The following is a 22,315-nucleotide window of genomic DNA, read 5'->3' as shown; positions in this document are numbered from 1 at the left end:
TCAGTTCTGAATTTATTCTACCCTCTATGGTCACATCTCACATTCCAGACATCCTGCTGCTTTCACCAATAGAGAAACTGGAGCCAAGGTTTTATATAAATATACATTTGTCATGCACGGTTCTTGTATCCAGTGTTTATGGCCATAAACTGACTCAACATATCCTGTAGAATAGTTTTGTCCCAAATGACATTATTAAATGGAAATAACAGAATTGTCTATTTGTCCTATAGTAAAGTTGCTAATACAACGAAGGGTAAAGGCCCCATACACATTAGATGGAAATAGGGCAAAGAACAATCGTTCAGTGATTGCCCCAAACACATCACAGAATATATTGGCCAATGTTTATTTTTCGAGCATTAGAACTGATCATCTACCCTGGGAGATGGGGGTACTCCGAGCTGGGTCAGATGTTGGGGGAAGCAGTCGTGGCCTGGACCTGTTCCGTGCCCAGGGCCGTCACATAAAAGTAATGGGCTTACAGGGTTTAGTGGTTATCATCGACTATGCCACCTGTGGTACCTGGTGAAGGCCACCAGCGCTGCTGCAGTCCTCTGAGGCGTGATGTTGTGGCAGCCATCGTTGACACTACTCCCCACAGGTGGAGCAGGGCCTCAGGGCAGAGACGAGGATGGAGGGAGTTGTAGTGTAGGAGGTCTGGTGCCGTGCGGTGCATATAGTCCGGAGGCCATAGGGGTTGACTTCCAGGGTTTTTACTCACGGTGGAGAGTGCAGCTGAAAGGCTTCTCCCTGCTCCTGACGTAGTTCTGCGGTCACCAGGAACGGGGGTCCGACAACCTACGAGTAATTCAAGTGCTTAATCAGGACTCCGCACCAGAGTGTTCCTAGACTTCAGACCAAGTCCTTTCCTGTCTGTGTAGATAGGCCGGGTCTCCCTCTGGACTTTGCACAGAAAAAGAATACGGGTGGCAGCTCTGCTCCTTCCATTACCCGGTGGGATCCTCTGGGCCTGCCAGGCTTCCCTGACTAGGATGTTGAGTAGCAAAGTAAGGTATCGGGGGCTGGTACCCCTCTTTCAGCCAGAATCCCTCTGACTAGGCCAGAATAGCGAGGACAGGTGGCATATACCCCTCCGTCTGCATCTCCCTTGGATCCTTTTGTGGTGGAGCTACACTCCTAAGCTTCGGGCCTTCTTGGGCTGGGACCTTGACTGGAATGAGACAGCCGTTAACTCAAACCCGCTCCTCGACTCAAGGTCAGAGTACGAGGACTTTGTCTCCATCCACTGCAGGTTCACACAAAGCCACGTTCAGTGATGGAGATCACAACTAGAGATGAGCGGTGTTCGACTAGAACTGTTCGCCAATCTCAAATTCGAGCTGTTTTGGGCGGTGTTCGAGTTGTTCGACGAACCCGAACGATTTGCAAAAAATTCGGCTGTTCGAGGTTATGTTCGATAACTGTTCGTGCACCAAAAGCGTGTCCTGCATGTCTGGCGCTATTTAGAGCACCAATCATGCAGGGATTGTCTGCCACTCACTGTAATGCCACAGCCATGGTGGTTGTGGCATTACAGTGATTGCCCAAATCGATGGGAACAGTGCCAACAGTGAAACATGAAAAGCCGGCAATTCAGCAGCGGCATACACCTGTACCCGACAATTTAGAACCGAAAGAATAGAGCTTCACACATAGATTAGATAGATATAAACATGTCAGCCACATATATACGAAGTACAGTGAAAGTGCTGCTTACTGTACTTGTCATTTAGTGTAAAGGATTTATCAAAAAAAATAGTGTTTTCATGCACTGTCTCTTTAAAAAAGCCGGCCGGCAATTCAGCAGCGGTACCCGACAAGTTAGAATAGACAGAATAGAGCTTCACACAGATTAGATAGATAGAAACATGTCAGTCACATATATATGAAGTACAGTGACAGTGTTGCTTACTGTACTTGTCATTTAGTATAAAGGATGTATTAAAAAAAATAATAGTGTTTTAATGCACTGTCTCTTTAAGAAAGCCGGCTGGCAATTCAGCATCTGTACCCGACAATTTAGAATAGAAGGAATAGAGAATCACACATAGATTAGATAGAAACATGTCAGTCACATATATATGAAGTACAGTGACAGTGTTGATTACTGTACTTGTCATTTAGTGTTAAAATGATTTATTAAAAAAAAAATTGGCGTGGGGATCCCCATAATTTTAGGCTCTAGCGGAGGTTAAGCAGACGGCTGGGGCAGATGTTTGAAGCCTGGGAAGGGGGTAATACCCACGGAGCTTCCCAGGCTACTAATATCAGCCCCCAGCTGAATACCTAGCCTTTACTAGCTATTAAAATGGGGGACCCCCAAAAAAAATGACGTGGGGTCCCCCCTATTTTAATAGCAAGCAAAGGCTAGGCAGACAGCTGGGGGCTGATATTAATAGCCCAGGAAGGGAGCCATGAATATTGGCCCCCTCCCAGGCTAGAAACACCAGCCGTCAGCCGCCCCAGAAATGGCGCATCCTTAGGATGCGCCAATTCTGGCACTTAGCCTCCCTCTTCCCACTGCCCTGTAGCGGTGGCAGTGGGGTAATAGGGTTGGGGTTGATGTCAGCTTATAATGCCAGCTGACATCAAGCCCAGGTTAGTAATGGAGAGGCATCTATAAGACACCCCCATTACTAACCCCATAGTCAAAGTTAAAAGAAAACACAAACACCCAGAATAAAGTCCTTTAATTGAAATAAAGACACAATTCTTTATTGTTCTAAATTAAACCATACTTACCATCACGCCCATTCCAGCTGAAGCCAACGATCTCCTGCAATAAAAGTAAAATAATAAAGCAACCTCATCCTTACCTTTCCATGGTTCCCACGACAGCTTCAGCTCTGCTACATCGAGATGACAGGCTGGACCGCAGCAGAAAGCTGCCATCCAGCCTGTCATCCCGCAGGCATGCTTGCGCTCTGCAGTGTCTGGCTGTGACGGCATCCAGATGAGCCGACAATGAACTCGGCTCACCTCATGCACGTCACTGACAGCGTGGGAAAATTCTCCTGCACTCAGCGCTTCAGCGTGAGAATTTCCTATGGATGCGCCATTTCTGGGGCGGCTGACGGCTGGTGTTTCTAGCCTGGGAGGGGGCCAATATTCATGGCTCCCTTCCTGGGCTATTAATATCAGCCCCCAGCTGTCTGCCTAGCCTTTGCTAGCTATTAAATTAGGGGGGACCCCACGTCATTTTTTTGGGGGGTCCCCCATTTTAATAGCTAGTAAAGGCTAGGTATTCAGCTGGGGGCTGATATTAGTAGCCTGGGAAGCTCCGTGGGTATTACCCCCTTCCCAGGCTTCAAACATCTGCCCCAGCTGTCTGCTTAACCTCCGCTAGAGACTAAAATTACGGGGAACCCCACGACAATTTTTTTTAATAAATCCTTTATTTTAATACTAAATGACAAGTACAGTAACCAACACTATCACTGTACTTCATATATATGTGACTGACATGTTTCTATCTAATCTATGTGTGAAGCTCTATTCTGTCTGTTATAAATTGTCGGGTACAGATGCTGAATTGCCGGCCGGCTTTTTTAAAGAGACGGTGCATGAAAACACTATTATTTTTTTTGATAAATCCTTTACAATAAATGACAATTACAGTAAGCAACACTGTCACTGTACTTCATATATATGTGATTGGCATGTTTCTATCTATCTAATCTATGTGTGATGCTCTATTCCTTCATGTCTAAATTGTCGGGTACCGGTGTATGCCGCTGCTGAATTGCCGGCCGGCTTTTTTAAAGAAAGCGTCTTCTGAGCAGTTTGTGAGCTTTTGGACACCTTTGAAGGTGTTTTCTATGTGTTCCTATGTGTTTTTGTTTGCCTGCCATTGGTTTTAACGGTGTTCGACGGTGTTCTAAGGTGTTCGACGAACAGTTCGACGAACAGTTCCTCGAACATCCCGGTGTTCGACGAACCGAACCGAACCCGAACACTACGGGGGTGGCTCAACACTAATCACAACCAAAGAACCATGAGCCCAAGATGGCTGTTTATTAAATATGAAATATTAAGTGTCACTAAATGTGCGTCCTCTACCCTCACCCACTAAATGGTTCCCCCTATTTCTTGGTTCCCCAGTCTCCCATTTTCTAGTAGGGGCAGCTTAATGGTGCCTAATAGCCCCCTCTGGTTGAGAACTGTGGTGTTGGATGTGAAGGTGGCGTCCTGACCATAGTACCGTTCTTAACTCGAAGGAGGAACACCACCCCATTGAAGAGGTGCAGCATCCCTGTGGCGGTCAAACCCTCAGGGGTGCCACATTATCAATGATTATAAATAGTGTTGAGTGAGCACTAAAATGCTTGGGTGCTTGAAGCTCGGGCCGAGCTCACCGTGATACTCGGGTGCTCGACCCGAGCAACGAGCTCAATGTTGGTCTATGGGAGACCCGAGCATTTTTGCGGCGGCACCCACGTCAGTCTGTAGAAAGCCTAAAAAGTGCCCAAAACGATAGTGACGGTGCTCAAGACATGGGGACAGCATGGGCATCACCCCAGGAAGCATTTCTGACCCCCAGGTCACTGCTGTCTACAACGTGGTCAGAGGTATTAAGCCAATTTTACGGGCTCACAATGAAACGTTCAAAAACGAAAGTGAAACTTTTTTCCTGTGAAATATGTTAAGGAACATCCTTTCCAGGGTAAAGACTTGTGTATAAGGTAAAATAAATAACCAAAAGCAAATACTCCTCCACACCTTGGGCTATGTTCACAAGTAGCATTTGGTTATGCGTTTTTTGCACTTTTGTATTGCTTTCAACCGTGACAAATGCATTCACCGGGAAATGTCTTTTTAACATTTTACAACCTTATCTGGCCATGTGCTGTGTGACGCATGCATACAGTGCTGAAAAGACATGGGAACAGCATGGGTAAGACCCCTGGAAGCATCTGACACCCAGGTCACTGTCTAAAAGTGTGCCCATCATAAGTGATCCTTGCCGCATCAGAAGATGCAGACTTGCAACTATCCCCGTGCAAGTCCTTGTCCCAGGGCAGTGTTCATTTGTACCTCCCCTATTCCTTGCAATGCAAGTGCAAGTATGCAGCCTGCCACCCACCCACCCCCAGGCTGCAATACCATACTGCTAGCTTGCTTGCACTTGAAATTGGGCCTTTTAGGCATGTGGAGGCAGAATCTGGCCACCACGTCATGGCTGCGTCGGCGGCCTGGTATCCATACTCAGTCCCCAGCCACCCGGCGGCTGGGTGTCCACGCTCGGTCCCCAGCTGCCCGGCGGCTGGGTGTCCACACACGGTCCCCAGCCACCTGGGGGGTGGCCAGGTGTCCATAAACGGTCCCCAGCTGCCCCTATTTGAAGGACAGCCTAACCACAAACACGTGGACAAGTGAATGTGGCCAGGGATAGTCCATCTCACGCCTTCACACTGGGTTAATATTGTGGAAGCCGGGACACAGTTGGACACTGGGATGCAACACGTCCTCCAGATATAGAGGATTGCGGGTCCTGGGTCAATCAGGCTTCAACACAAAGTTCAAAAGGTAGACAGCAGCAGTGGTCGACCTCCTACACAACGAATAAATTCATGACCATGAGGCCATCCATCGCCTTAGCTTTCTGTTCCTTGGAATGCAAGCGCATGTATGTAGTAGCGGCTAGGCCAGAGGTGGTCAGCGTTTTGGAGCATATCCTACCTCCTCTGAGGATTGCTGGAAATTTTCCTGCTACTATCCCAGTTCTATGACTCCCGTTAAAACAAAGCTTCAAGTGATAAATGATGTATTAGGTAGTGGCAAAGGAGAGAGAGCCGGAGGAACAGGGGCCATTCGCATCAATATCAGGCCAGTCAACCACATGTCTTGTAGGATATGTTTCTGTAACAAAAGGAGCGGTTCGGCTACAGAGTTATAGGGCATACAGTGAGTTGAAATTTTTGGTAGGCATTGCAGACACTCCAATGCTCCTTGGAAGTGACATGGAGGTCAGAGGGCCTTAACTAAACCTTTTTTTCCATTTATAGCAACTGGGTCTCCTGTGCACTGTTGGCCTAAGCAGTGAATGGAAGGCTTTCCAAAAATTATGAGGAACTGCAATTGACCGTGAAACAGACGTGGATTACAGCAAACTAAAAAACTTCTACCCATTATTGGGGAGTGGGTCTCCCTTAGTGTTCGCCTATGCATTGAAAAGCAAAAGCTGGCTAAAAATAGGAGGAAATGCAATGCCCGTTGGACGAGTCATGGAGGTTAGAGTTAATTAAAAACATTTCAATGCCCCTTGGAATAGCTGTAGAGTTCAGAAGGGTTTAACAAGACTGTTTTAATGCCCCTTGGAAGAGACGTGGAGGTCACAGTGGAATAAAGACAATATCAATGCCCCTTGAAAATGAGGTTTAGGTCACAGTAGCATAAAAAGACAGTTTAAATGCCCCTTGGAAGAGCCATGCAGTACAGCATCTTAAAAACATTTTTCCCATTATTAGAGAGTGGTCTTTGCCTATGCCTTCCAAGCAAAAGCTACCAAAAATTAGGAGAGAGGAACTTGCAATGCTGGCAACACGGACCACGGTCACCCTGGTGGTATAGTGGTGGTGGAGGCTGAGGATAAGGAGAAGAGCAAAATACAGCTGAAATGAGGAAGCGTATACCCATGTGTGGGTAGCGGTGCATGGGAATACACCTCCCAAAATAACTGGATTTGACTGTTACTCTGCTGTCATTTGGTGGTGATGAGAAGTCTGGCCCAATCCAGCCCTTGTTCATTTTGATAAGGGTCAGCTTGTCAGCTTTGTCAGTTGACAAGCGAGTGCGCTTATCGGTTATAATTCCCCCAGCGGCACTAAAAACATGCTCCGATAAAACGCTAGCGGCAGGGCAGGCCAGGACCTCCAAGACGTACAGAGCGAGTTCATTACAAGTGTCCTGCTAGGATACCCAATAATTAAAAGGCACAGAGGGATCACTGAGGATGCTGATACGGTCGGCAAGGTACTCCCTCACCATCTTTTGAAACTTTCCACTCCTTGTGAGAGTACCCTGCGCCTCAGGGCCTGTAAGCTGGGCGGGTCTCAGAAAACTGTCCCAGAACATTGACAGTGTTCCCCTGCCTCTGCTGGATTGGAGTTGCGTCTCTCTCTCGCCTGTACGCCTTGGTTGGTCAACGAACTGTGACATCTGCCGCTAGCGTGTTCAGATGGGAATTTTTTTTAACAGTTCTGCAGCAAGGGCCTTCTGGTACTGCCCCATTTTTGTAGACCTCTCCACCTCAGGAATAAGAGTGAAAGTTCTCCTTGTAGCTGGGGTCTACAAGTGTCACCAACCAGTAATGACTGTCACCCAACATTTTGACAACGCGAGGGTCATGGTTAAGGCAGAGTAACATAGTCATCCATCCATGCGTGCCAGACTGTTAACGGGCAAGACTTCTGTGTCCTCACCAAGATGACAACTGACCATGCTCCCCTCCCTCCCTTCCTCTCTTCCCTTCCTCTCTTCCCTTTCCTCTTCCCTTTCCTCTTCCCTTTCCTCTTCCCTTTCCTCTTCCCTTTCCTCTTCCCTTTCCTCTTCCCTTTCCTCTTCCCTTTCCTCTTCCCTTTCCTCTTCCCTTTCCTCTTCCCTTTCCTCTTCCCTTTCCTCTTCCCTTTCCTCTTCCCTTTCCTCTTCCCTTTCCTCTTCCCTTTCCTCTTCCCTTTCCTCTTCCCTTTCCTCTTCCCTTTCCTCTTCCCTTTCCTCTTCCCTTTCCTCTTCCCTTTCCTCTTCCCTTTCCTCTTCCCTTTCCTCTTCCCTTTCCTCTTCCCTTTCCTCTTCCCTTTCCTCTTCCCTTTCCTCTTCCCTTTCCTCTTCCCTTTCCTCTTCCCTTTCCTCTTCCCTTTCCTCTTCCCTTTCCTCTTCCCTTTCCTCTTCCCTTTCCTCTTCCCTTTCCTCTTCCCTTTCCTCTTCCCTTTCCTCTTCCCTTTCCTCTTCCCTTTCCTCTTCCCTTTCCTCTTCCCTTTCCTCTTCCCTTTCCTCTTCCCTTTCCTCTTCCCTTTCCTCTTCCCTTTCCTCTTCCCTTTCCTCTTCCCTTTCCTCTTCCCTTTCCTCTTCCCTTTCCTCTTCCCTTTCCTCTTCCCTTTCCTCTTCCCTTTCCTCTTCCCTTTCCTCTTCCCTTTCCTCTTCCCTTTCCTCTTCCCTTTCCTCTTCCCTTTCCTCTTCCCTTTCCTCTTCCCTTTCCTCTTCCCTTTCCTCTTCCCTTTCCTCTTCCCTTTCCTCTTCCCTTTCCTCTTTGTCCCCCAATGCCCGTTGGGATGAGGTGAGACTGGGCTGTGTAATCGCTCGCTACGGCTTCTTGATCCATCTCATAATACTCTGGCTGCAATGCCTCCTCTTTAATTCTCTGCAGAGAACATTGCAAAAGACAGACAAGTGGGATGCTGATGCTAATGATGGCATCATCACCACTCACCGTCTTGGTGGACTCCTCAGTTTGTCAGGATGGTACATATGTCAGACATCCAGGTCCACTCCTGAGGTCTTGTGTGGAGTCTGACCTGAATATCGACGGCCTTGTTGCAGCTGGTACTCCACAACTGCTCTCTTCTGCTCACAAATCCTTTGCAACATGTGGAGGGTAGAGTTCCAACGTGTGGGGACATCACACACTAGTTGGTGTGCCAGAAGCTGCAAACGCTGCTGCAACACAGCAAGGGCGGCGGAAGCTGTAGCCGACTTGCGAAAATGAGCTGACAGGCGGCGTACTTTGACGAGCAGATCTGGCAACTCGGGGTACGATATAAGAAACCGTTGAACCACAATGTTAAGCACATGAGCCAGGCATGGTACATGTGTGATCTCTCCTCCGAGCCACCACAAGGTTACGGCCATTGTCACACACGACCATGCCTGGATGTAGGTTCAGCGGTCTCAGCCACAGATCTGCCTGCTCTTTCACAGCTGTCCACAACTCACAAGCAGTGTGAGGTTTCTCACCTAAGCTTATGAATTTCAGCACAGCCTGTTGCCGCTTGGCTGAGTCAGTACTGCAGTGCTTCCAGCTTGTAACTGATGTGGTGATATCTGAGATGGAGGCTGAACATGAGGAGGATGAGGTGCAGGAGGTGTACACTGTGGGGGCAACTCTGACATAGGGCCCGCAATCCACAGTGTGGGGAGGATGTGCGGTCAGGGAGATGTACTGTCCCTGGCCACAAGCACTTGTCCACGTGTCTGTTGTCAGATGGACTCTCCCAGTAACTGCGTTGTTGAGGGCACGGCTGATGTTTTGGGACACGTGCTTGTGTAGTGCGGGGATGGCACACCGGGTAAAATAGTGTCGGCTGGGGACCAAGTACCGAGGAATGGGCACCGCCATAAGGTTGCGGAAGGATTCCGTCTCCACCAGCCTAAAAAGCAGCATTTCCAACGCAAGCAATCGTGAAACATGCGAATTTAGGACTGTTGGCTGCGAATTTGCACTTTCGTTCAAAGGTCTGGGATATGGACAATTGAACACTGCGGTGGGATGAGGACGTGGACGTTTATGCTGTTTCTTGAGAAACTGCCATAACAAGTAAAGACTGAGAGGAGGGGGCATCTTTGCATGTAGTATGGACAGGGGATTGCCTTGCATGCACAACAGGGGGTTCTATTACAAGCACAACAGTGGAAGAAGCTGTGGTGACACCCGCTGATACAGGTCGTGGACGCTGGGGTTCGGCCCACTAAGTCGGGTGCTTTGCTGCCATGTGCCTGATCATGCTGGTGGTGGTCAGGCTTGTAGTTTTGTCACACCTGCTGATGCTGGCATGGCAGGTGGTACAAATGGCCTTTTTGGGGTTATCAGCAGAGTCTTTAAAAAAAATTCCAGACTCTGGAAGACCTTCCAGTTGTACTGGCAACATCCCTCGTGTTGGTGTTACGGGGAACTGTTGCCCGCCTTCTGTGTGCGGCCACCACTGCTTCTTCCTGCCTGTTGGGGTACTCTGCCTCCCTCCCCATGTGTGCTGCTGGCCTCGCTCTGCATGTCCTCCTACCACTTTGGGTCAGTTACTAGATCATCCACCACCTCCTCCTCTTCCACTTGCGCACCACGATCCTCCTCCTCCACTTCGTGGCAATTGTCTCGTCATCGTCCACCTCTGACAAATTGCCAATGTCTACTTCCTCTGGCTGTGGCTGTTCAAATATTTGGGCATCGCTACATGGGAGCTCCTCTTCCACCACTTCAAGCGGAGCAGGCGAGGGGCCCAAATATGGAAATGGACCAGTGAACAGCTCTTCAGAGTGTCCAAGTGTGGGATCACTTGCTGTCTGACGACACTCAGCATGGTGGGAGGAAGGAGCATCAGGGTGAGGAGGAGTATGCCGTCGAGATTCACAGCTACTAAAACTTGACCATGTGGAAGACAGACCGGAGGTGGTGGTGCCCAGGTAACTGGAAGTATTATCTGCTATCCAATTAATAACCTGTTCACACTGATCAGTTCACAATACTGGTGTTGTAGTGTGCTTCCCTAGTAATTCGGTCAAGAAGTGGGAGCGAGAAGATGTGGCTGTGGGTTGTGGCACATTTTCACCTTGGCCACGGCCCCGTCCTCTACACGCACCATCTCCAGAACCTCCAGTTCCATGTCCCTTGCCACGCGCCTTGCCCATTGTAAATGAAGTAAAATAGCTTACACTTGCACTATCAATGGAAAAAGGGTAATAAAAAGATTAGAACCGTGGAAGATGAAAACCAGTTCTATTTCTCTGGCCTACACTAGAATCTTTTAAACAGATATATTGGTGTCTGAACAGTCAGACACACTCAATTTTTTTTTTGTGTGTGTGTGTGTGGGGGGGGGGGGGGTACCAAAAGGTTAATAAGACGCTTATTTGTATAGTCTGACTGAGGGAAAAAAAATGCAGGATTTAGATGGGAAAAAAAAGGATTTTTCCAGGCCCCGGAGACCAGGGGGTAAGTCTAGCAATTTGACCAACAGGAGCACACAGGACTGTAATGCAGCATTTGCTGGTATAGCCACTGTGTCTCCTATACAGCCTGCCTGATATCTGGGATGGATATTAGTCCTGAGAAGGACTGTTTGTTTGATTTTGCAGTCTTTAGAGACCCTACACTAACTAACTAACTATTTTGGAGTATAAATCTCTCCCTAGCTCAGCAGCACTGACCCTACACTGTCTGATCCGGAGCGACTGTCCACAAGATGGCTGCACCCGGTTTTAAATACTCGAGGTGACGTTGTGCGGCCAGCCAATCACTGTAATGCCCACAAACATGGCTGCGGCATTACAGTGACTGGCTGGCAATCCCTGCATGTTCATTGGCTCTTTAAAGAGCGCCAAACGTGCAGGGCGGAGACCCGAGCTCCCGCCCGAGTAACCCAGAAATGCTTGGTGCTCGCCGAACATCCCTAGTAGTGAGATGCTCGGGCGAGTACAGAGTAGTGTCGAGCATGCTCGCTCAACACTAATTATAAATGTTCATTGGTCTAAATGCACAATTGTTTAAAACCATAATGAGTGACTGTTGTGGAAACAGACATCTTATGCTAGATATTTCTTATGTGTAGGTGTGACGCCTCTACTCAGAGAAGCCCGTGTTTTACCCTGGGTGTTGGGGGACTCAGGGCCGTCACATTAGAAAGAGATGGTGTGGGCTTGTCCGCGTTGAGTGGCTTATTTTAACGACTACGCCACCTGTGGTGCCTGGTAAAGGGTCACCAGCGCTGCTACAGTCCGCTGAGGCCTGGTGGCATGGCGGCCAAAGTTGTTACTGCTCCCCACAGGCGGAGCAAGGCCTCAGGGCAGGCAAACAGGATTGAGGGGGGGGGTAGTAGTAGTGCGGGGAGTACAGGCACCGCGTCGCATGGTATGGCGTGTAATGAACAGTCCTGAGGCAATAGGGGTGAACTTCCAAGGCTTTACTCACTCAGAGATGTTAGCGGGAAGGTGACTCCCTGCTCCTCGTGGAGTCCTGCGGCCACCACGGACGGGGGTCCGACTACCTCCGAGAAAGTCCAGTGTTCGGTAGCGACCCTACACCAGAGTGTTCCTGCACTACAGACTTCACCCTTTCCCGTCTGTGCGTGTGTGGATAGGCCGTGTCTCCCTCTGAGCTCCTCTCAGGACTAGGGCTCGGGTGGCAATTCCTCTCCATCAGATGCCCGGCGGGATCCTCAGGGCCTAACCGGGCTTTCCCGTCCAGGACGTAGAGTACAAGGTCTGGTGTCGGGGGCCGGTACCCCTCTTGCAGCCGGAATCCCTCTGAATATGTCAGGTAGGCGAGGACAGGTGGTGTACACCGCTCCGTCTGCATCCTCCCTGGGACCTATTTGCTAGGGAGCCACACTCTAAAGCTCCCGGGCCTTCTTGATCCTGGTCCTTGGCCGGATTGAGACATTCCTTGTCTGCAACCTACCTCTTATCCCATAGCCAGGGTACGAGGGCTGTGTCCCTTCTCGGTGCAGGCCCACACAGGATCTCCGCTCCCGGAGGGAAGTCACATTACACATAGTAGTTTGACAGCACAGTACGACCACTAGAACCTACGACTTAGGACTAGCAAAAAGGACCAGAGAAGAACTCTGAACAAGAAGGAAGGACCAAGATCAAAGATGGTATTCTATAAAATATGAAATTTGAAGTGTAACTAACTAATAAGTCCTCCACCCTCACCCACTAACTGGTTCCTACCACTTTGTGTTCCCCAGTTTCCCTGTAACCAGGGGAGCAGCACCTAGTGCATACTAGCTCCCTCTGGTGGAGAAGTGTGGTGTTGGATGTAAAAGGTTAGGTCACAACCATCACACTGGCCTTACCTCGGAGGAGGAACACTACACTCCATTAAAGAAGTGCAGCATTCCTGTGGCTGTCGAACCCTCAGGGGCGCCACATAGGGGCTTCTGAAGTCCACATACAGCTCAGAGTTGGAGGATTTCTAAGGTTTTTTTTTTTGCAGCAAATCTGAGATAAATCAGCTGTAAAATTAGCAAATCAAATCTGCACCGAAATGTGTGGATAAATGAGGCAAATAATTCACTTAAAATCCATACAAAATATTGCAAGTTAAATGTTTTAAATTTTAGGTTTGATTTGAGATTATTTCTTCCTCATTTAAACTAATCTGTCAGTATTGATATAAAAATCCAGACTGTCAGATTCTGCACTAAATTAATTTAGCCTTTGGGAGAGATTTAAAAAAATGTCATCCATTAATCTGCTGTCTGCAGTTTATTACTACATTACCTTCACAAACTTATTTCCAGGAAAGCCTCATTCACACATGCAATTATTGAATTAGAATAAAATAGATGAAAATCTGATCAAGCTCTGATCAAAACAATTTTTGGTACTTGTATCTGTTCTTTTCTATTGTACAAATAAAACATTTAAGCTTCTCCTACCCGTTAAATAGTAAATATGGTTGACACATGAAGGCCATTTCAGCGTTATTTTTATTTTTCCTGGACCCTTTTTCTTGGATGGGCAAGTTTTGATCTGCAAAACAACTCAAAAATGGAGACGTCAATTTTTTTTTTTTTGCTCAGTCATTGCATGTGAACAACCCTATAGCCTGTAATGGGTAGGTGATCTATCTGTGAAAAACAGACTTGTGATTGATGCCCCAGTGTGAGCTGGATCAGCCGCCTTCTCTCCCAACCTCCTGACTATCCTCCATCTCCATTTGCTGTTGGACGGTGCAGAGTCCGGACAATATTAATCTGGTCGTTATGAATAAGGCAGTAACTCCGGTGTTGGTGAATAAATGTACAGAGGGAAACCCCTCTGATAACTCTGCCGCCAGCTCTGATTATACGCTGATTTTTCAGCTCTATGGGGATGAGGTTTATGAAATCTTTATCTACATTGAACTGTAAATTGTTAAAGGTTTACAATATAAAATAAAATCTTTCTAAGAATTAAAAGCAGCACTCACCATTCCTTTAAAATAGAAAGTCATTTATTCCATTTGGGACATCTAAGCGGTTAGCAGGGGATGCAGGGAGAGCTGTGGACTATGGCTGCTTCGCCCTTCTCTAGCGCTTCTATGGGTCCAGGTGAGTGGTGACTTGTGAGTGCTTCACCTTTTATGGGCGGTCCAGCATCTCCATGCTCCAAATTAGCACATATCATTAGTGACCACATAAATTTGAGCATCACTACATTCAACATCATATTATTTATAAAAAAACATAGGTTGGATTTATCTATCATTCAGACCTAGTGGACCCTGTGCTGATGTTCTAATGATCCATTTTGCCTCTTTAATAGTATTTTGTTATGGTCTCCTCCTTGTTGATATTAAACTTTTTGAAGACCTACAAAACGCAACATTCTGACAGCTGATCCGTGCCGTTCTTGAATATGTTTGATCAATTTAGGGGAGCCTTTCCCTATACATATGGAGCGGACATGTTCACGGAAACTAATAATAAGGGTTTGAATTGTTTCCGCAATATAAGTATGTTGACAAGGACAATAGAACACATATACTACATTTGTGGTCCTACAAGAAATGAAGTCTGTTTCATGATGTTCTACTGGACCTATTCTTGCTTGATTATTAGTTGTGTGCCTGACAGAACAGATCCTACACCTATAGTTGCCCTTCAAGCTATTTTTCTATTCAATTACCAGATTGATTTGATCCTTTTTTGTACTAGGACATCTCCCAAATTGCATCCTCTCCTATATGAAAAAACTGGTTTACGAAATGCTGCCGCATGTCAATCTTTATCACTTTCGGTTAAGTGTCTGTTCCTTTTGGTGGCTGTATGAATTACATTATCCATAGGACTAGGCTTGAAATTGAATATAAATTTATGATTGGATTTATTTTTTTCTTAATTTATAATCTCAAAACGTTACAGGACCATTTTTCTGACCTTCATTGAGAACAGAGGGATAACCTTTTTGAAAATCTGTCTTTTAATTCCTCAGCCTGTAATCTAAATGTAGTCTCATTTTCTGTAACCTTAAAAACTGACTAGAAGGTAAGGCTCTTTGTGTGATGTGGATGTGCACTAATGTAAGGCAGAAGAGAATTTGTTTGTTTTCTTTCTATCATTTTTCATAAATTTTTCCACTTGCTATATTAAGTTTGACATCCAAAAATTCCAAAATGCTTCCCCAATAGGTAGATGTAAACTTCATGTTTTCAATGAAGTTTAGAAAAAGCAGAAAAAAAGTCACTTAAACTTACAATTATCTCAATAAATCGTTATCTGATTATTTTTCTCTATCTTTAATTTCATGCATGGTCCTACGGATAATGTAATAAATACAACCATCAAAAGGAACTGGCGCTTGATCAAAAAACGATAAAGATTTACATGAGACAGCAATTCTTAAGCCAGTCTTTACATTTAGAGGACGCAATTTGGGAGATGTCCTAGTACGAAAAATTATGGAATCGGAATCTGGCAATTGGATAGAAAAAAAATAGCTTGGAGGCAATTACAGGTGTGGGAACTGCGGGTCAGGCACACATCACAAATAATCCAGTAAGAATAGGTCCAGTAGTGCATCATGTAACACATTTAATTTCTTGTAGGACCACACGTGTAGTGTATGTGGTCTATTGTCCTTGTCAACCATCTTATATTGGGAAAACAATTAGACCCCTTTGTTGTTCGTTTCTGCAAACCTGTCCGCTCTATAAGCACAGGGAATGGCTGCCTTTAAATTAAAAAAACATTTTCAACAACGGCACGGATCACATGCCAGAACGTTGCGTTTTGTGGGTTTTAAGAAAATAAAATATCTGCCACAAAAGGAGACCATAACAAAATACTATATAAAAAGAGAGGCAAAATGTATCATTAGAGAGGTTGGATTTATCATTCAGTGGGCCCTGTGTTGATGAACTGTTTTTTTATAATATGTACATATTAGTGTTGAGCGAGCACTAAAATGCTCGGGTGCTCGAAGCTCGGGCCGAGCTCACTGTGATACTCGGGTGCTCGACCCGAGCAACGAGCCCAATGTTAGTCTATGGGAAACCCGAACATTTTTGCGGCTTCTCCCCCGGCTGTCTGTAGAAAGCCTAAAAAGTGCCCAAAACGATAGTGACAGTGCTCAAATGACATGGGGACAGCATGGGGATCGCCCCTGGAAGCATTTCTGACCCCCAGGTCACTGCTGTCAACAACGTGGTCAGAGGTATTAAGCCACTTTTACAGGCTCACAATAAAACGTTCAAAAACGAAAGTGAAAGTGCTTTCCTGTGAAATGTTAACCCCTTAACGACCATGGGTCTTTCTGTTTTTGTTTTCCTTTTTTGCTCCCCTTCTTCCCAGAGCCAGAACTTGTTTAATTTTCGTTAAATATGGCCATGTGAGGGCTTATTTTTTGCGGGACGAGTTGTACTTTTAACCGGTTCCCGACCGCCCACTGTAGATAAACGTCGGCGCTTGCCGGGCTCTGTGCAGCGCCGACGTTTAAAAACGGTGGGTGGTCTCGCAGCGCTCAGGACCCCCAGGGTCCTGCAAGCGCTGCGATTCCGGTGCAGAGCGTTAGCTCTGACAGGGGACATCATCGGGACCTGATTAGATCAGGTCCCAGTGATGTTAACCCTTAGCTGTCTTCTATATGCTGTGATCTATTGTGATCGCGGCATATAGGAGACAGCAGGAGGAGAGGGGGTCGTCAACTTACCTCTCCGAAGACCTCCGAGTCCTTCCAGGACCTGGGGTTGCTATGGCAGCTGGAGGTCACATGACCGCCTCCAGCTCTGCCATATATGGTGTCCTGTCTGGCTCAGCTGCAGCTGTAGCCAGACAGGAGACTCTGATTGAAACAGTCAGGGAAGATCTCATGTAATGTAATATATGTCTATTACATTACATGAGATCAGAGATCAGAAAAATAAAAATTAATGTCCCATACAGGGACTAAGAAAAAATGTGAAAAAAAGTAAAAAAAAAGTTTTTAAACTATTAATAAAAAAATCACAAAATAAATAAAAATAAATAAATAAAATATTAAACCAATAAATCCGTATATTTTTACAAAACCAAAAAAAGTACACATATTTGGTATTGCCGCGTCCGAAACAACCCGAGCTATAAAACTGTCACACTAATTAACTCCTTCTGTGCACACCGTAATAAAAATAAATAAAAAACGGAGCAAAAAAATATGCTTTTTCATCATATTGCCAAACAAAAAGTGGAAAAAAATGCGATCAAAAAACAAAATAGAAATAAAAATGGTACCACTGAAAACGTCATCTTGTTACGCAAAAAAAAAGCCGCCATACAGCTCCATCAGCCAAAAAATAAAAAAGTTATAGCGCTCAGAATAAAGCAATGCAAAAAAAATATTTTTTTCTATAAAATAGTTTTATTGTGTAAAAGCGCCAAAACATAAAAAAAATACAGTAAGTGTAGTATCGCTGTAAACGTACTGACCCGAAGAATAACGCTGCCTGATCACTTTTACCACACGCAGAACGGCATAAAAAAAAAACTCAAAAAACAATTCCTGAATTGTTTGTTTTTGTTAATTTTACCTCACAAAAAACGGAATAGAAAGCGATCAAAAAATGTCACGTCCCCAAAAATGGTACCAATAAAAATGTCAACTCGTCCCGCAAAAAACAAGCTGTCACATGACTGTCGGCCGAAATATGGAAAAATTATAGCTCTCAAAATATGGTGATGCAAAAACTAGATTTTGCAAAAAAAGCGTCTTTTAGTGTGTGACAGCTGTCAGTCATAAAAACCCGATATCAATCTGGTATCTCTGTAATCACACCGACCTGAAGAATAAAGTAATCTAATCAGTTATATCACACTAGGAACGGCGTAAAAAATAAATAAAACCAATTCTTCACCTGCTACTGATTTGTTTATTATGTCCCCAAAGATCCCAGTAAGGCTCTGCCCACATTTATCCTGTGCTCTGCGCTGAGCACTTACACCAGAGTTTCCGTGTAAATCTCTGAAATACATGATTCAGCCGGAACCCATGACGGAAGATTCCCTGTAATGAGACAGATATAGGCCACTGTGGACGCCGTCTAGCCTGGGATCCCACGGTGTCATTTGTTTTAGGCGTGCATAAAAGTGCGGTTGGCCACAGTTTTGTGCACTTCTGAAAAAAAGGACACCGCTACACAGAGGCCAGACGGTGTCCAGAGTAACTCTGCTGCCTCATTACAGTGAATGGATCCTGCAGGGGTTTCATCTGAATTACATCACTTGGAAATTTAGATGGAAACCCCGATGTAAGTGCTCAGCCTAGAGCGCCGGATAAATGTTACGTAAAATGTTCCCAATAAAAGCTTCAACTCAGTCCTCAAAAAAAGCTAGTCCCCACTCAGGTCCGTCATCTGTTAAAAATATAAGGGACTTCCAAGTTACTGGTAGCAGAAAGGCTCTGGAAAAGCAAAATGACCCTTGCCCCCCAAAAGAAATTCAGAAAATTTTGTGCTCCCAAATCCAAATGCCTATTCTACAATAATTTGTTCTCCAATTGTCAAATAGCACTCCGTCCCCCCCAGATCTCACCGTATGGCTAAGCGGTACGATACAGCCACATATGGGGTATTGACACTTTTAGAAGAAATTGTGTGACACATTTTGGCACCATTTTTACCCATTGCCCTGTTTGAAAATGTAAAATCTGAGGGTAAAACATTTTTTTGTGGTAAAAATATAATTATGATTTTTTCACTGCCCAATGGTATAAATTTAAAAATTAAAAAATACTCACTACTTCCCTAGATGAATTCCTTGAGAGGTGTAGTTTACAAAATGGGGTCATTTGTGGAGGTTTCTGCTGTTTTGGCATGTCAGCGACTCTTCAAATGTGACATGGTGTCTGCTGCCTATCCCAGCCAACATAGCGCTCCTTTCTCTTCCGAACCCTGCCGTACACCAAAGCAGTGGTTTTCCCCCACATATGGGGTATCAGCGTACTCAGGAGAAATTGTACAACAAATTTCATGGTGCAATTTCTCCGGTTATCCTTATGATAATGCAAAATTAGGGGATGAAAAACATTTTTTATGGGAAAAATGTGAAAATTTTATTTTCACGGCTCAATATTATAAACTTCTGTGAAGCAGCTGGGGGTGCAAGGTGCTCACCACACATCTAGATAAGTTCCCTAAGGGGTCTAGTTTCCAAAATGGTGGCACTTGTGGGGGGTTTCCACTGTTTAGTCACATTAGGGGCTCCCCAAATGCGACATGGCGTCTGCTAATTATTCAAACAAATTTTACATTCAAAAAGTCAAATGGCGCTCCTTCCCTTTCAAACCCTGCCATGCGCCCAAACAGTAATTTGCCTCCACATATGGGGTATCAGCGTGTTCAGGAGAAATTGCACAACAAATTTCATGGTGCAATTTATCCTATTACCCTTATGATAATGCAAAATTAAGGGATGAAAAACGGTTTTGTGGGAAAAATGTGAAAATTTTATTTTTACAGCTCAATATTATAAACTTCTGTGAAGCACCTTGGGGTTCAAGGTGCTCACCACACATCTAGATAAGTTCCCTAAGGGGTCTAGTTTTCAAAATGGTGTCACTTGTGGGGGGTTTCCACTGTTTAGGCACATCAGGAGCTCTCCAAACGCAACATGGCGTCTGCTAATTATTCAGACAAATTTTACATTCAAAAAGTCTAATGGCGCTCCTTCCCTTCCGAACCCTGCAGTGCGCCCAAACAGTGGTTTTCCCTCACATATGGGGTATCAGCACGCTCAAGAGAAATTGCACAAAAAAATTTGGGGTCCATTTTTTCCTGTTACCCCTGTGAAAATAAAAAAAATTGGGTCTAAAGTAACATTTTTGTGAAAAAAGTTAAATGTTAATTTTTTTTTTCCACATTCCAAAAATTCCTGTGAAGCACCTGAAAGGTTAATAAAGTTCTTCAATGTGGTTTTGAGCACCTTGAGGGGTGCAGTTTTTAGAATGGTGTCAATTTTGGGTATTTTCTGTCATAAAGACCCCTCAAAGTGACTTCAAATATGATGTGGTCCTTAAAAAAATGTTTTTGTAAATTTTGTTGGAAAAATGAGAAATCGCTGGTCAACTTTTAACCCTTATAGCTCCCTAACAAAAAAAAATTTTGGTTCCAAAATTGTGCTGATGTAAAGTAGACATGTGGGAAATGTTATTTATTAACTATTTTGTGTGACATCTCTCTGATTTAAGGGCATGAAAATTCAAAGTTTGAAAATTGCAAAATTTTCTAAATTTTCGCCAAATTTCCGATTTTTTCACAAATAAACGCAAGTTATATGGAAGAAATTTTACCACTATCATGAAGTACAATATGTCATGAAAAAACAATCTCAGAATCAGGGGAATACGTTGAAGCGTTCCAGAGTAATTACTTCATAAAGTGACAGTGGTCAGAATTGAAAAAATTGGCCCGGTCACGAAGGCAAAAACAGGCTCTGGCGTGAAGTGGTTAAACACCATTACTGGTTTTACCATATCGTGTGCTGGAAAATGGGAAAAAATTCCAAGTGCAGTGAAACTGCAAAAAAAATGCAATTCCACAGTTGTTTTTTGGGTTCTTTTTTTACCACGTTCACAGATTGCTAAAACTGACCTGCCATCATTATTTTCCAGGTCGTTACGAGTTCATAGACACCAAACATGTATAGGTTCTTTTTTATTTAAGTGGTGAAAAAAAAATCCAAAGCTTGCTAAAAAAACAAAAAAAAAAATGACGCCATTTTTCGAGACCCTTAGCTTCTCCATTTTTCGGGATCTGGGGCCAGGTGAGGGCTTATTTTTTGCGTGCCGGGCTGACGTTTTTATTGATACCATTTTGGGGTAGATCCGATGTTTTGATCTCCCGTTATTGCATTTTATTGCAAAGTTGTAGCGACCAAAAAAACTTAATTCTGGCGTTTTAAAATTTTTTTCTCGTTACGCCGTTTACTGATTGTATTAATTCTTCTTTTATATTGATCGGGCGATTCTGAACGCGGCGATACCAAATATGTGTATGTGGTTTTATATATTATATATTATGGGGCGAAAGGGGGGTGACTTAAACTTTTTATATACTTTTTTTATTTTTTTTAAAAACTTTTTTTTTACACTTTCTGCTTGCTTCTATAGTCTCCAGAGGAGACTAGAAGCAGCAGTTGTCTGATTGCTTCTACTGCATACAAGCGATGAGCAGATCGCTTGTATGCAGGAGAAATGCTCACTTGCTATGAGCGCTGACCACTAGGTGGCGCTCATAGCAATTGAGACATGACAACCACAGGCGTCTGCTGCAGACCCTGAGTTGTCATGCCCACCCATTGGTGACCCGCGATCACGTGACGGGGTCACTGATGGGCGGGGCTTAGGACTCCCAAAAGCGCGCGTTAAATGCCACTGTCAGAGATTTAACATGTTAACAGCCGCGGGTGGATTGCGATTCCAATAATCAGCTGACATGTGCTCGCTTCAGTGCGGGCTCACCGCCGGAGCCCCCGCTGAACCGGCCTTCCCGACCTGGTGCGTACTATTACTGACCAGGTCGGAAAGGGGTTAAGGAACATCCTTTCCAGGGTAAAGACTTGTGTATAAGGTAAAATAAATAACCAAAAACAAAAATACTCCTCCACACCTTGGGCTATGTTCACAGGTAGCATTTTTTATGCGTTTTTGCACGTTTGTATTGCTTTCAACCGTGACAAATGCATTCACCGGGAAATGTCATTTTAACATTTTACAACCTTATCTGGCCTTGTGCTATGTGACACTTGCATACAGTGCTAAAAAGACATGGGAACAGCATGGGGAAGATCCCTGGAAGCATCTGACACCCAGGTCACTACCTAAAAGTGTGCCCATCAGAAGTGATCCTTGTCGCATCAGAAGATGCAGACTTGCAACTATCCCCGTGCAAGTCCTTGTCCCAGGGCAGTGTTCAATTGTACCTCCCCCATAACTTGCAATACAAGCGCAAGTATGCAGCCTGCAACCCACCCACCCCCAGGCTGCAATACCATACTGCTAGCTTGCTTGCACTTGAAATTGGGCCTTTTAGGCATGTGGAGGTGGAATCTGGCCACCACGTCATGGCTGCGTCGGTAGCCTGGTATTCATACTCAGTCCCCAGCCGCCCGGCGGCCGGGTGTCCACGCTTGGTCCCCAGCCGCCAGGGGGCAGCCGGGTGTCCATACTCGGTCCCCAGCCACCCCGTGGCCGGGTGCCCACACACAGTCCCCAGCCGCGTGGGGGTGGCCTGGTGTCCATAAACGGTCCCCAGCCACCCCTATTTGTCCCGGTGCGCCTTATACACAAGCGCGCATACCAAAACATTACCTGTGCCCTCCCCAGTGCATTTAGTGGGAAGGACAGCCTAACCACAAACACGTGGACAAGT

Source organism: Phyllobates terribilis, unplaced genomic scaffold, assembly GCF_046119375.1.
Source record: "Phyllobates terribilis strain yellow unplaced genomic scaffold, ASM4611937v1 Scaffold_3__8_contigs__length_932513732, whole genome shotgun sequence".
NCBI classification, from domain to species: Eukaryota; Metazoa; Chordata; class Amphibia; order Anura; family Dendrobatidae; genus Phyllobates; species Phyllobates terribilis.
This window is presented reverse-complemented; position numbering follows the sequence as displayed.